The 15367-nt window shown below is 36.9% G+C and overlaps 1 pseudogene; it reads left to right on the top strand.

Annotated features, from left to right (window-relative positions):
* Nucleotides 1-13378: 13378 nt before the first annotated feature.
* On the top strand, nucleotides 13379-14903 carry LOC110295802 (E3 ubiquitin-protein ligase RNF125 pseudogene; annotated as a pseudogene).
* The last annotated feature ends 464 nt before the right edge of the window (nucleotides 14904-15367 follow it).

Here is a 15367-nt window from a genome sequence, read left to right as displayed (position 1 = left end):
CTGTGGAATTCTATCAGTGATAGATAATTTGAGAATGGTAACAGAATCATCAACATATATAGGTCTGATACGGTTAAGGCACAGATTTATTTGTGCATTTATGGAATATATGAAAATTTTACAAGAACTTTTTTTAATGTGCCCGACAACCTGTGGACTATTCCTGCCATCTACTGGACAAATTAACTAGGTGCATGGAAGGTTGAAGAAGGGAGAGAGAGAGGGAGAGAGAGAGAGAGAGAGAGAGAGAGAGAGAGAGAGAGAGAGAGAGAGAGAGAGAGAGAGAGAGAGAGAGAGAGAGAGAGAGATTTTATGTGAGTAAAGTTGTAAAGGATTATTTTTAATCCTATGGGGTGAAGTTAATTTAACGTAAAATGCAGCTGAACTTATGAAAAACAAAAAACAAAAACAGACCTGCTTCCCAGCAACTCCACAGATATCTAAAATAATCCTTCATCTGTCATTAATTAAGGACAAATTTAAGATTTTGCTTAATATGTCTGAGTCTAAGCTAGGTAGAATATACAATATGAGTTAATGCTCACAAGACAACATTGCAAGTGTAAATTAATGTTCTCATTTTTCAGCTGAGAAATCCCACCATGGCTCAGGAGACATCACTGAAGAGGAGGCATAAAGAATGTAAGTATTTTGCTCTAAAGAGTTGTCTCTAAAGAGTAGTGAGAAGTATCTACTGCTGTTTCAGAAGACCAGATGTTGGCTCCCAGCCACAAAATCTGGCAGTTCACAAACTCTTGGACTTTAGAAGTAAGAGATATTGGATGGTTCTCTGGCCTTAGTGTGTACTTGCACTCATGTGCGTGTTACACACAGAAACATAAACATGCATATACATAAAATAAAAATTAATAAAATGAATCTCTGAAAAATTTAAAGAGCTATAAATTTTTTTACCTTATGGGAATGCAGAGGCTGTTGTTCACAAAAATCCATATCAGCCTTGTTTGGCAGTACAAAACCTACACAAAATCAAGCCATTAAACATGTTCTTATAAGTAGTGGAGACTCTTCATGTCTCACTTCTTCCTGAAGAGCTTCTGGCATTTGAGCATTGATAGTAATTCTTCATTGAATATGTGGCTACTGGTAGATTTCACATGCCCAAGTGGATGGCCCCATATTCACACTTATATGGGCAGATTTAATTATACTAGTGGGTTATGAGAAAAGAAAGAAGCTATTAACTTATAAATGAGTGTTGGGAGGGATAAGGAGGAATTTGGACAGGGATAATGTGGATGGCATGTAATCATATTTCATTTATGAAATTCTCAAAAATATAATTATGTAACTGGTATTGTTGAACATAAAGACTCTACGTTGAAATAAGACAAGTATAGTCAAATAATTAATTAAATAAACCAAACATAAGAAGGATCCTTAATGACATCATAAGGAGGTTAAAATCAAGGTAATTGAATGTTTTGTTTTGTTTTGTTTTTTCTGAGACAGGGTTTCTCTGTGTAGCTCTGGCTGTCCTGGCACTCACTTTGTAGACCAGGCTGGCCTCGAACTCAGAAATCCACCTGCCTCTGCCTCCCGAGTGCTGGGATTAAAGGCGTGAGCCACCATGCTCGGCTGGTAATTGAATGCTAATCAAACATGAAAACCAATAGATTAGGGGATAATATGAAGATATGTGTCATACAATATAGCAAAAATATAATTCCATCCTCATACTTTTTAGAATAACTATGAAATAAAATAACCAAATCTTATTGTTGAAATATATGATCATAAAATGATATAATTGCACATAGATCTTTCTGCTGTACACAGTCTAGTAAAAATATTAAAGTAAAAATATAAAGCTCTCATTTCGGGGCTGGAGAGGTGGCTGAGGAGTTAAGAACACCAACTGTTCTTCCAAAAGTCATGGGATTAATTCTCAGTTCACAAGTAGCGGCTAACAACCATCTACCCTTTCAGTTCTGACATGTTCTTTAGCCTCTGCAAACAATGCGTACCACACACTGTATGTATAGACTACATGCTGGCAACACACACACACACACACACACACACACACTTAAAATAAAAATAAATCTAAAACATAGACCCATTTTTCAAGGGAAAATTTAACAGGATGATTTCATATTCATACAGTGTGAGATTTTTCTCTTTTCAGTAAGTGTATTAATATATCAGTTTTGCTTTACCTTGGCTCTACTCACAGGAGGCTTGGCTCTCCTGTATCACTTAGCCATTAAGAAAATGTCCCCATGGTCAAATCTGATTGAGGAAATTCTTCCTTTGAAGGCCCCTCTTCCCAGCCAAGCATCACAGCTTCCAAGCTTGGTTGTTAGGTTACACAAGAAAATAAGAAAATGAAACACTTCTTTATCATCTTTTCTGGAGGTAGTGATACATGGGTTGTGATGAGATCACTGAAGTTAGTCTCCCATCCTGATATAAGTACAGTTACCTAAAGGTCCTGATTATCCCTCAAAAACGAAAGCCCTGATACATAAAACCAACTAGAACCTCATAGCACCATTTACCCTGTGACCTCTGCCTTACACAATCCTTCCTGTTCTCCTTAGTGCCTTAGCTCTCAATATCTATGAAAGCAACAGTAGGAGGAACATAATTAAAAGGAATAGATTATCAATGTCAAAAGAGCTAGAAGAGAGGATTGTAAAAATGCTCACCATAAAGAAATGTGAATATTATTTATGCTGAATTGAGCATCACACAATATTGACTTGAATAATAATTCTACCACATAAATATGTGTAATTATTATTTGTTAAAAAAACAAATTTAAAGATCATACATGTCAAAGCAGCAGCAGAAGAATATAGATGTTTTCTAAATTGTTCTAAGGAAAGAGAGGGGGTCAAAACTTAAGACTAGAAAACTATGTATGTGTTAGTTAAACGGAGCCAAAAGGGACCTAAGGATACTGTTGGTCAGCTTTCTTTCTGGGTGCTACTATATTCTTCAAGGTATGACTATAGAAACTCTACAGGATTTCACTGTGTGAAGCTTCCTGAGTTGAGTTCAGAACATTTCTATTTTCTGAAAAATGAACTCTTTATTTCCAACTGTCTAACTGCTAATGCAGTGCTTCTCAACCTTCCTTATGCTGGGCCCTTTTAATACAGTTTTTCATGTTGTGGTAACATGAAACATAAAATAATTATAGTTACTATTTCATAAATATAACTTTGCTAGCACTGTGAGACATAATATATCTGATATGCAAGACATTTGATATGTGACCCCCTTTGAGAGGGCCTTTTGACTCCCAGTGGGCTTGTGACCCACAGGTTGATAACCACTGCCTTAATGGGCACTGTAGACAAAGTCACCCATTTACAATATTGTGCTGTTTGACTCCATTCTGGTCATTAGGTATGTAATATCCTAGAGAATGATTAGTAGATCACACCTTGCCTTTTGCTGACATCTGCTGGAATTTTCAGGAAAACATACTGAACATTGGCTGTATTTTAAAATCACAGGAGTGTACTCATCCACTTTTAGTAATGAAAACAAATGGTCATTGCTAGACTATTTCTCTGGTTTGAAATGGCTATAAAACAAGACAACAATGTAGGAGATATTTTATGTAGTTCAAAAAGGTATTATAGAGATATATGCCTCAAGAATGGACAGTGTTCACATCAAGTCCATCAACTTTCTGCCTGGAACTGGTACAAGCTTCAGTGAAAAGAGGTCTAGTCTAGGTTTCCTGACTGAGAGACACAGTGAAAATTCTCACTGATAAAGCAACTTTGATATTTAAACAGTGTTCAGAGAAGGAGTATATGTGCAAATTTAGTCATGGGAGTTAATATACCTCAACATGGATCATATTAACTAGCTGTGTATGAGTACAAGAGAGTATGTTAGCCTTAGGAGAGATCAGGTGTCATGAAGCTGACAGAAATTGGCATTTGCATTTGTGGAGCCAGGAATTCACTTGTCTCTGCCTCTACTACATTGGAATTGTTACTGGATTTTAATTATTTGTTTACTGGTTTGTTTGTTTGTTTGTTTTAATATGTGGATTGTGCAGTGTTCCATGGCAAATATGTAAAGCAAGAACACTGAATGTCAAGAGCAGACTAACAGCAAAGGCCATATAAGACATGGGATTACTCCAGCTATTGGCAAGATGGAAGTTATACATAGGAGTTGCATGAGATCATGAAGATGGATTGCAGTTACAGATACAAGTAACACCAGACTAGGGACTGACCTAGGGCTGTTTCACCTTTGGTTGGAACTTCTCTCCAAATGCTATATTCCCACAGGGATATTTGCCTTTGTCAGCATGCCTCCATGCTAAGTGAGGATGTACTTGGAAAGGAAAATCAATAACATCTGAGTGTATGGATATTGATATTGATGATATCATAACAAGTACTTCTACCTTGGGGGAATAAACAGGTCATCTTATATCTGTAGTCACTGATTGAACAATTATAGTTAGCTGATAAATCTAGCTAAACTTCAGGGCAAAACACTTGGAAATTATATGGGTGGAGGATTTAGAAGATAAAACCATGAATAATAGATTTACTTTTATTTTTAAATGTATTTATTTACTTTAAAACCAAATATCACCCCTTCCTCTCCTCCTAGTACCCCCTCCACAAGTCATTCCTCCACCTTTCCAGCACATTAAATTCCTGCAGGACTAGGCACATCCTTTGACACTGAGGTCAGAAATGGCAGTTCATTTAGTGGTATGGGATCCCCAGGCTGGCAGGCAACTGTCACAGGGACAGCCCCTGCTCCAGTTGTTGGGAAACCTGCAGAAAGACTAAGCTGCTCATCTCCTATATATATATGCAGAAAGCCTTGGTCCAGTCCATGATTGCTCACTGGTTGGTGACTCAGTCTCTGGGAGCCCCCGAGAGTTCAGGTGATCTTCCTACGGAGTCCCTCTTCTCTTCAGGCCCCTCAATGTTCCTCCAAACTCTTCCACCTGAGCTCCATTTAATGTTTAACTGTGAGTCTCTATATTTCTTTCCATGGCTGATGCGTGGAGGCTTGAAGAGAACAGTTATGATAGGTATTTTTATGCAAGCAGACCAGAGTATGATTAATATTGTCATGGATTGGATCTTACCCATGTGATTGATCTCAAGTTAGCCATTCCCTCAGTGTCTGCTCATTGTCCCTGCATATCTTCTATGCAGGACACATTTTATGTCTAACGTTTTGAGGATAGGTTGCTGTTCTTATGCCTTCACTGGGAGTTCTGCCTAGCTTCAGGAAGTAGCCACTTCAGGACCCATATCCCCACTGCTAGATGTTTGAGCTAGAGTCACCTCTATAGACCCTTAGGAGCCTCTCCCCATCCCAGGTCTCTTGAACATCGTAGAGATCCCCCCAACCAACAATATCTCTTCTCCCTCCCCTGATCTCTCTACATATGATATCTGCCCACCCCACTCCTTTCCTCATTCCATATACTCTTCCATCCAGTTCTCTCCTTCCAATGATCTCTGATATCTATTTTGCTTCCCCTTCTGAGAAAGGCCAAGCAATCCACCTTTAGACCTGTTGATTATAGCATGGCTACCTTGTATTTTGTGGCTAATATCTACTTATTAAGGAGTACATACCATACATGTCATTTTGGATCTGGGCTACCTCCCTCAGGATTATTTTCTAGTTCCTTCTATTTGCCTGTGAAATTCATGATGTCCTTAGTTCTAATGGCTGAGAAATATTCCATTGTGTAAATATAGCATATTTTCTGCTTCAATTCTTCAGTTGAGAGATATCTAGGTTGTTTCCAGTTTGCTGCTATTACAAATAAAGCTGGTACATTATAAATGAGCAAGTGTCCTTGTGGAATGTTGTAGCATCATTTAGGTATATGCTCAGGAGTTGTATAGCTGAATCTTGAGGTTGGTTGACCTCCAGAATGGCTGCCCAAGTTTATATTCATACCAGCAGCTAATGTGTGCTCCCCTTGCTGCACAACCTTGCCAGCATGTGCAGCCCTTTGGGTTTTTGACTGTAGCAATTCTAATGGATGTAAGTTGAAATCTCAGAGTCACTTCGATTTGCATTTCCCTAATAACTAAGGACATTAAACATTTCTTTAGGTGCTTCACATCCAGTTAAAATTACACTGTTGAACATTCTTTGTTTAGCTCTGTACCCATTTTGAATTGGTTTATTTAGATTGCTGGTGTCTAAATTCACGAGTTCTTTATATAGCTTAGATATTAGCCCTCTGTCAGATATAGGGTTGCTGAAGATTTTAATTCCCAATTTATAGGCTGTCATTTTTTCCCCAAGTGATAATATCCTTTGACTTACATAAGCTTTTCAGTTTCATGAGGCCCCATTTATTAATTCTGGGTCTTAGTGTTGAGCAATTAGTGTTCTGTTCAAGAAATTGTCTCCTATACTGAAAGTCCAATGGTATTCCTCCTATCCCCCACTGTTCTATAATATTAGGTGAGTCTGGTTATATATTGTTGTCTTTGATCCATTTTGATTTGAGTTTTGTGTACAGTGATAAATATTGATCTATTTACACTTTTCTTCATGCAGACATCCAGGTATATCAACACCATTTGTTAAAGATATTCTCCCTTTTCTATTGTATGATTTTGGCTTCTTTGTCAAAAGTCAAGTATGCATATGTGTGTGGGTTTATTTTATGGTATTATATTAGATTACATTGATCCATCTGTCTGTTTCTGAACCAATATTCTGCTGCTTTTTTTTTCTATTTTTCTTAGTATACTTCTAATTCAGGGATTTTGCTCAAGGTTGCATTAGGTATCCTATTTCTGTTTTGCTTTATTTTGTTTCTTTGTTCATTTTTGTTCATATGAAGTTGAGAATGGTTCTTTAAAGATCTGTGAAGAGATGTTTTGGAATTTTGATGCAGATTGCACTGAATCTTAGATTGGTTTTGGTAAAATGACCATTTTCACTATATTAATCCTATAGATCTATGAACAAGATATCTTCTGATAAATTCCACAATTTCTTTCTTGAGACTTGAAATTCTTGTCATACATGAATTTCAAATATTTTTTAGAGTTACATCAAGCTGTTTTATATTATTTATGGATAATGTGAAGGGTAGTTGTTTGCTAACTTCTTTCTCAGCCCATTTATGGATTGTGTAGATGATAACTACTGCTTTTAAAAAAATATTTATTTATTTATTTATTTATTTATTTATTTATTTATTTATTTATTGTAATTTGGTATCCAGCAACTTTGCTGAAGTTTTTTGTCAGCTGTTAGAGTTCTCTGGTAGAATTTTTGGGGTTTCTTATGTACACTATTATATATTCTGCAAATAGTGATACCTTGACTTCTTCCTTTCAAATTTGTATTCTCTTGGTATCCTTTAATTTTCTTACTGCACTAGCTATGATTTTAGTATACTGATAAATGGGCAGCTTTGTTTAGTACTCAATTTTTGTAGAAATGCTTTAAGTTTCCCTCTATTCAATTTTAGATTACTTATTGACTTGCCGTATATTGCCTTTATTGTGTTTAGATATGCATATTCTATCCCTGCTCTCTCCAAGACATTCATCATGAAGGAGTGCTGGATTTTGTCAAATGATGTTTCTGCAACTAGTAAAAAGTTCCAATAGTTGGCTGTGAGCATCCACTTCTGTGTTTGCTAGACCCCGGCATAGTCTCACAAAAGACAGCTATATCTGGGACCTTTCAGCAAAATCTTGCTAGTGTATGCAATGGTGTCAGCGTTTGGAAGCTTATTATGGGGTGGATGCTCCACTATGTTCATAGCAGCCTTATTTATAGTAGCCAGAAGCTGGAAAGAACCCAGATGTCCCTCAACAGAGGAATGGATACAGAAAATGTGGTACATTTACACAATGGAGTACTACTCAGCTATTAAAAAGAATGAATTTAGGAAATTCCTAACCAAATGGATGGACCTGGTGGCCATCATCATGAGTGAGGTAACCCAATCACAAAAGAACTCAAATGATATGTTCTCACTGATAAATGGATATTAGCCCAGAAACTTAGAATACCCAAGATACAATTTGCAAAACACATGAAACTCAAGAAGAACGAAGACCAAAGTGTGGACACTGTGCCCCTTCTTAGAATTGGGAACAAAACACCCATGGAAGGAGTTACAGAGACAAAGTTGGGAGCTGTGACGAAATAATGGACCATCTAGAGACTGCCATATCCAGGGATTCACCCCATAATCAGGTTTTTTTTTTAAGTAAGACCTCATGATTCTTTGAATTTCCATAGTTTCCATTATGCACACTTTCCTTTTCTAAGTTTGCAACTTTGAATACTGTCTTTCTGCATTACTTAGTTTGGCTAGTAGTTTATGCATCTTGTTGATTTTCTCAAAGAAACAACTTTATTTCAATGATTCTTTGTAATAGTCTCTTTGTTTCTAATTGATTGATATTATTCAACTCTGAATTAATAATTTCTACAGAGTATTCCTCCCGGGTGAGTTTTCTTCTTCTTCTTCTTCTTCTTCTTCTTCTTCTTCTTCTTCTTCTTCTTCTTCTTCTTCTTCTTCTTCTTCTTCTTCTTCTTCTTCCTCTTCCTCTTCCTCTTCCTCTTCCTCTTCCTCTTCCTCTTCCTCTTCCTCTTCCTCTTCCTCTTCTTCTTCTTCCTCTTCTTCCTCTTCTTCCTCTTCTTCCTCTTCTTCCTCTTCTTCCTCTTCTTCCTCTTCTTCCTCTTCTTCCTCTTCTTCCTCTTCTTCTTCCTCTTCTTCTTCTTCTTCTTCTTCTTCTTCTTCTTCTTCTTCTTCTTCTTCTTCTCTTCTTCTTCTTCTTCTTCTTCTTCTTCTTCTTTTTCTTCTCCTTCTCCTTCTCCTTCTCCTCCTTCTCCTTCTCCTTCTCCTTCTCCTTCTTCTTCTCCTTCTCTTCTTCCTCTTCCTCCTCTTCCTGCTCCTCCTTCTTTTTCTTTCTTTTTTTATAGAGCCTATAGATATGCTTCAAATGCATTAATATATGAACTCTCCAATTTCTTTATGAAGACGCTTAGTGCTTTGAACTTGCCTCTTAGCACTGCTTTCATAGGTCTCCATAAGTTTTTGTATGTTGCACCCTCATTTTCATTAAATTCTAGAGAGTATATAATTTATTTCTTTATTTCATTCTGGACCAAGTGATCACTGAGTAGAGAGTTGTTTAGTTTTCATGGATATATAGGCTGTTTGTTGTTTATGTTTTTGTTGAAGTCTACCTATAATCTATGATGATCTGATAAGATAAATGGTGTTATTACAATCTTCTTGTATATGTTAAGTCCTGATTTGTGATTGGATATATGATAAATTTTGAAGAATATTTTCTGAGGTGCTGATAAGAAGGTATATTCTTTTGTGTTTGCATGAAATGTTCCATATATATCTGCTAGGTTTATTTGAATCATATTGTCAGTTAGTATCATTGTTTCTCTGATTAGTTTCTGTTTCAATGACCTGTGCATTGATGGGACTGGGTTTAGAACTCACCCACTATTAATATCTTATGTTCAGTGTATAATTTAAGTTCTAGTAATGTTCCTTTTTTGAGTGTGGGTACCCTAGCATTTGAGGTATAAATTTCAGAATTGAGATGTTATTTTGATGGATTTTTTTCTTTAAAATCAAATGAGTATGAAATGATATTCTCTGTCTCTTCTAATTACTTTTGGTGGAAATATATATTTTTTAGATATTCAAATGGATACTTCAGCATGCTTCTTGGATCTATTTGTTTGGAAAACGTTTTTCTAGACCTGTATACTAAGATAATGGCTATCCATTTAGTTAGCCTTTGTTTTTTGTTTGTTTGTTTGTTTACTTGTTAATTTTTTAAACTGGGATTTGAGTTCATTGATGTTGAGTGATAATAATGACCAATAATTGTTAGTTCCTTTAATTTTGATATTGGTGGTGGTTGCATACACATGTATGTGTGTGTGTGTATGTGTATTTGTCTTTTATTGGTTTTAATGATGGAAAATAATTTATTTATTGAGTTTTCATGAAAATTAAATAAATACGTCTTTTTCCATAATAAAAACATACGTGTGTGTGTGTGTGTGTGTGTGTGTGTGTGTGTGTGTGTGTGTGTAGTTAGCAGGTTTAGATTGGAGTTTCTCTTCTATTATACTCTGTAGGGCTGTTTTAGTGGAAAGATATTACTTAAATTTGGATTTGTTATAGAATATCTAGGATTCTCCATCTATTGTGACTGAAATTTTGCTGAGCATAGTAGTCTGGACTAAAATCTGTGGCCTTATAGAGCCTGCAAGACCTAAGGTTCTTCCCATTCCCTTCTCATCTCAGATTAGAAATTGAGTATAATTCTGATATATCTGCCTTTATATGTTTGTGACCTTCTTTCCCCATTGCTTTTAAAACTCCTTCTCTATTCTGTATATATAGTATTTTGATTTTTATGTGGTGGGGAGATTTCTTTTCTTGTCGAATCTGTTTGGTGTATTCTTGAGTATTTATAGGCATCACTTTCTTTTTGTTATGGAGATTTTCTTCTATCATTTTGTTGAAAAAGGTTTGTGGGCTTTTGATCTGGGGCTCTCTGCTTTCTTCTCTTCTTTTATTCTTAGATTTGGTGCTTTCATAGTGTCCTAAATTTCCTAGATGTTTTGTTCCATTAAGATTTTAGATTTTGTCCTTTCTTTGACAGATAAATTGATTTTTTTTTCTGTTTTGTTTGTTACAAATGAGATTCTTGGCCCTGAAACTTAGAATATCCAAGATATGATTTGCAAAACACATGAAACTCAAGAAGAGGGAAGATCAAATTGTGGATACTTTGCTCCTTCTTGGAATGGGGAGCAAAATACCCATGGAAGGAGTTACAGAAATAAAGTTCGGAGCTGAGATGGAAGGAAGGTTTCTTAACTTTCAGTGAAACAGTGGAGCAGTGAAGGGTGATGACTGCTTAGTCAGATTGTTACTCCTAGTGGATATTCATATAAACATTCTCTGTTGTAAACTTCTACTTTAGTTTATGATTTGATTTTATATGTGAAGTTGTGATGAAGTTTTTAACATGTTATCATGTATTTTGAAAGATGTGTAAGTGCAATGGGAAAAGAAAAGAGTAAGAATGGAGCTGAGGAGAACTTTTTGGTTTGTTTGTTTGTTTTTTGTTTTACAAGACAGGGTATCTCTGAGTAGCCCTGGCTGTCCTGAAACTCACTTTGTAGACCAGGCTGGCCTTGAACTCAGAAATCTGCCTGCCTCTGCCTCCTAAGTGCTGAGATTAAAGGCATGCGCCACCACCGCCTGGCAGTGGAGAAGTTTTTAGACAGAACATATTTGTCGCATCTGAAAAGAATATAGAAAAAGCCAAAGGAGCAGGCAGGCTTCTCCTCAGCATAGAACAGAACAGGTCTTTTCTTAGTCACAAGGCAGTATTATTCTGATTAAAAGGAACAAAGTTTTCTTCTTACAAAAATAGGTTTAATTCATTTAGCATTAATAGCTTAAATGTGTTTTTGTTATCTATGCAATAAAGATTGGAGAACAATTTTTCATCCAGAATGAGTGAGTTCTTTATACACATTGTTTATTATTTTGCTCCAAATACATATGTAAGTATTAGTGTGTGTGTGTGTGTGTGTGTGTGTGTGTGTGTGTGTGTGTGACAGAAAGAGAGAGAAAGAGAGAGAATGTAATATGCAATTGTGAGAATGTATGGCAGCAACTGGTATGAATGCAAATGTATAAGTAAACATGCATGAATATGTATATGAACTTATGCATATTTGTGCATATTTGCTTATGTAAAAGCTTTGTGTGTGTGTGTGTACATTATCTTGTCCTGATTAATTAGAATTTTATTGCTCCAAAGAAGATGTGAGAAAAAAAATTCCCTTGCCTTAGGAACTTTCTGCTTAAGATCTTTTTGCTTTTCCCCATTTACTCAGATAGCTTTCATAGTAGACTTTTTACAATTTAGTAATAAACGCTATAATTCATTTTTAAAGTATCCCCTTTTCTTCTTGTGACTTCTACTAGCAAGCTGAAAGTTAGAGCCATGCAGTTCCTGCAGAGATAAAACAAAGGGCACTTTACTTAATCCTCCACTGTTAGGCTACAAGTGCCAATCTTCTAAGCCAGCAGCTTTTGACCCTTAGAAAGAGCAAGAAAAATTTTAGGACTTTTTAGAAGTTATTATTAGCATTTCAGTATTGTTAAAGAGCTAGAACATCTGGAGACCCTCAGTCTTTCCCGCTACACCACAATCCTACTCTGTGCCCCTTCTCTACCTTCTCCAGGTTGGGAGGCTCCTGTCACTCTGTCCCAGTAGGACCCAGCTGGCATGGCAGGCAGACCCTACTGGATGGGATTTGTGTAGCAGGGTTATATGTTAGTATGTCTTTAGACTTAAAGTTTCCACAGGGAGACAGAATGCTCTTGGGGTTCAGCAAAGCTTCTATGGGCCAAACAGCAAGCCCACAGCTATAAAATGGGGTTCAGAGACTTTGAACCATTCACCTCTGCAGGCTGTCCCAGTTGGACAAACTGGATGGCAGGCTGATCTGATTAGGATGGGATTGGTTAGACAGGGCTCCAAACTTGTTAATTTTGGGGCCCCCAAATGTGGTCATGGGGAAGCAGATTGATCTTGGTATCACACAAGGTTCCTCCAAAATGAAGAGTAAGTCCATAGCTAAACATTGGGGCTCAGGGGACTGTACAGCACTCAATTCTACGTAGATTGCTTGCTTGCTTGCTTGCTTGATTGATTGATTGGTCTTCCTTTTTTTTTTTTTTTTTTTTTTTTGAGACAGGGTTTCTCTGTGTAGCCCTGGCTGTCTTGGAACTCATTCTATAGATCAGGCTGGCCTCGGACTCAGAAATCCTGCCAATGCCTCCCGAGTGCTAGGATTAAAGACGTGTGCCACCACTCCCGGCTCTTTAGATTTATTTATTTTTTTTATTTTTTATTTTTTTTTTGGCTTTTCGAGACAGGGTTTCTCTTAATTGAGAAACAAAACAATATTTAGGTAAAGTTTACCAAAATATTTAAAGACTAATGAGAGGCTACAATGGATGCTTTTCTAATATAGGTTTGTCTTTCTCATCACACATTAAAAACAATTTTTAATTGTATATATTATGGAATATTTAATCATATCTAAAATAATGAACTTTACACCACTCAACTATTACTTACAACCTTTCAGAAAAATATACAGGTGTTTGTGTGTGTGTGTGTGTGTGCATTTAGATATAATTCATTTATGTCTATTATTTATTATAATTATAATTATATGATATCTATAAATTTATATAATATATACCTAAGGCTACTTAAAGAAATAGAGAATACTGTATTCTGATCAGATGCCACTTGAACTAACCCATTACAGGGCTAAGTTTGTCAATCCTGAAATGGAGGTAGGAATAGTTTCCTACTTATGATGATTTGATGTCAACATTTTTGATTTTACAATGGAGGGAAAATGATAAATTTTTTATTTGTATATGCACTTTAAGTTTGAGTTTTTATTATGTTTATTTATATGAATATTTTGAGTGTATGTATTTGAGCATGGACATGCTGTGGTGTGCATATGCAGGTTCCAGGACAACTTTTAGTCATAACATCTCTCCTTCCATTATATATAGGTTTCTGGGATTGAACTCATCAGGGGTAGAAAGAGTGTGAGTGCTGGAAGACAAAAAGAAGGCTGTGTTCTGATCAAGTTATAGACATTGCAATCTTATAGTCTACAGTGATGATTACTTCCACTGGGCTTGTAAACAACATCTCTACCAATATCTAGGCATAGATTGAGAAGGGCTTTAGGTGGCCATTCAAATCACTCCTAAACTATTTATTTTAATTAATTAATTAATTATATTTACTACTGATAGACTATGGAAAGAAGAAGCAAGTGTCTTCAGGTCTGTGCTCACTATTGACTCCATCATGCTTCAATGGACAGTTCTAATACAATAGTCAAACAGACTAGACTGGTCAATCATAAATCAAAACAAAAAGTGTGAGTTTGGGAAAAGTACTGGTAAGAGAGGAGAGAATTAATAGAAGACAGGAGAGTAGTGTATTGGGATAGAGTTAACAGGACATTCTAGGTACATGATTTAATTATCAAATAGTTAGATAAGGCGGACTCTGGAGCGCAGCGGGGACTCGGAGCTGCCCATCACCTCCTTCGACTGCTCCGTGTGTCTGGAGGTGCTACACCAGCCGGTCCGGACCCGCTGTGGCCACGTGTTCTGCCGACCTTGCATTGGGACCAGTATAAAGAACAATAATAAATGGACATGTCCATACTGCCGGGCATACCTTCCTTCAGAGGGAGTGCCCGCAACTGACATAGCAAAGAGGATGAAGTCAGAATACCAGAACTGCGCCGAGTGTGGGACTCTGGTTTGCCTCAGTGACATGAGGGTGCACATAAGGACCTGTGAGAAGTACATCGATAAATATGGCCCGCTGCAAGAACCTGGCGACACCACAGCAAGATGTGTATGTCCATTTTGTCAGCGGGAACTGGATGAAGACTGCTTGCTGGATCATTGCATTATCCACCACAGATCAGAAAGGAGGCCCATGTTCTGTCCGCTTTGCCATTCACGACCTAATGAAAGCCCAAGTACCTTTAATGGCAGTTTAATTAGACATTTGCAAGTCAGTCACACTTCGTTTTACGATGATTTCATAGATTTTGATATAATTGAGGAAGCCATTATTCGCAGAGTGCTAGACCGCTCACTTCTTGAATATGTGAGTCAAACACCACATAATTTTATGACTAGGAAGGGGACCATTCACTCGTACCATTTAAGATGCTGCTTGAAGGACTGGAGGGGAATTGTCGGTGTTTGATGGAGAAACATGTACTACAGTATTACCTGCTTGTCTTTGTTATGTTGCATTCAAAAACCGTGTTCATTCTGGCTTAGATCTGCCCTTACATGCTTGAGTCTATTAGACATTTAACCACGAGAAACAGCCATTAACAGATGGAAGAGACACGACACAGGCTGGCTATGTGATGGAGCAGCTTCCTGTGTCCATTAGTGATGTGTGTATAACGCTACATATTTCCAACTGTTATCATGGTTAGGCGAGAAAGCCAATCTCTGTTCTATGCTAAAAGACGGAGAGAGGAACAAAATATGGACATTCAAGGAAATCTGAAATTTATTCAAATTCTCATGCTCTAATCTCCAATAAGGAACGTGAATAATCTTGTGAGAAAGGAGGAAAGGGAAGAATTTGAAGTCACCAAAATCCAATTTAGCCAAATTATAGTACATAATATAATACTGCAACAACTTCTGCGTTTGAAGTGTATTCTTAGCCAGGCATGCAGGAGCATGCCTGTAATTCAGGAGGTGAGTATAGAAGGG

The sequence above is a fragment of the Mus caroli genome, unplaced genomic scaffold (assembly GCF_978045245.1).
Source record: "Mus caroli unplaced genomic scaffold, Mus_caroli_1 scaffold_1, whole genome shotgun sequence".
Classification (NCBI taxonomy): domain Eukaryota; kingdom Metazoa; phylum Chordata; class Mammalia; order Rodentia; family Muridae; genus Mus; species Mus caroli.
Note: the sequence above shows the minus strand (reverse complement) of the source record. Positions and strands in the feature narration are given on the sequence as shown.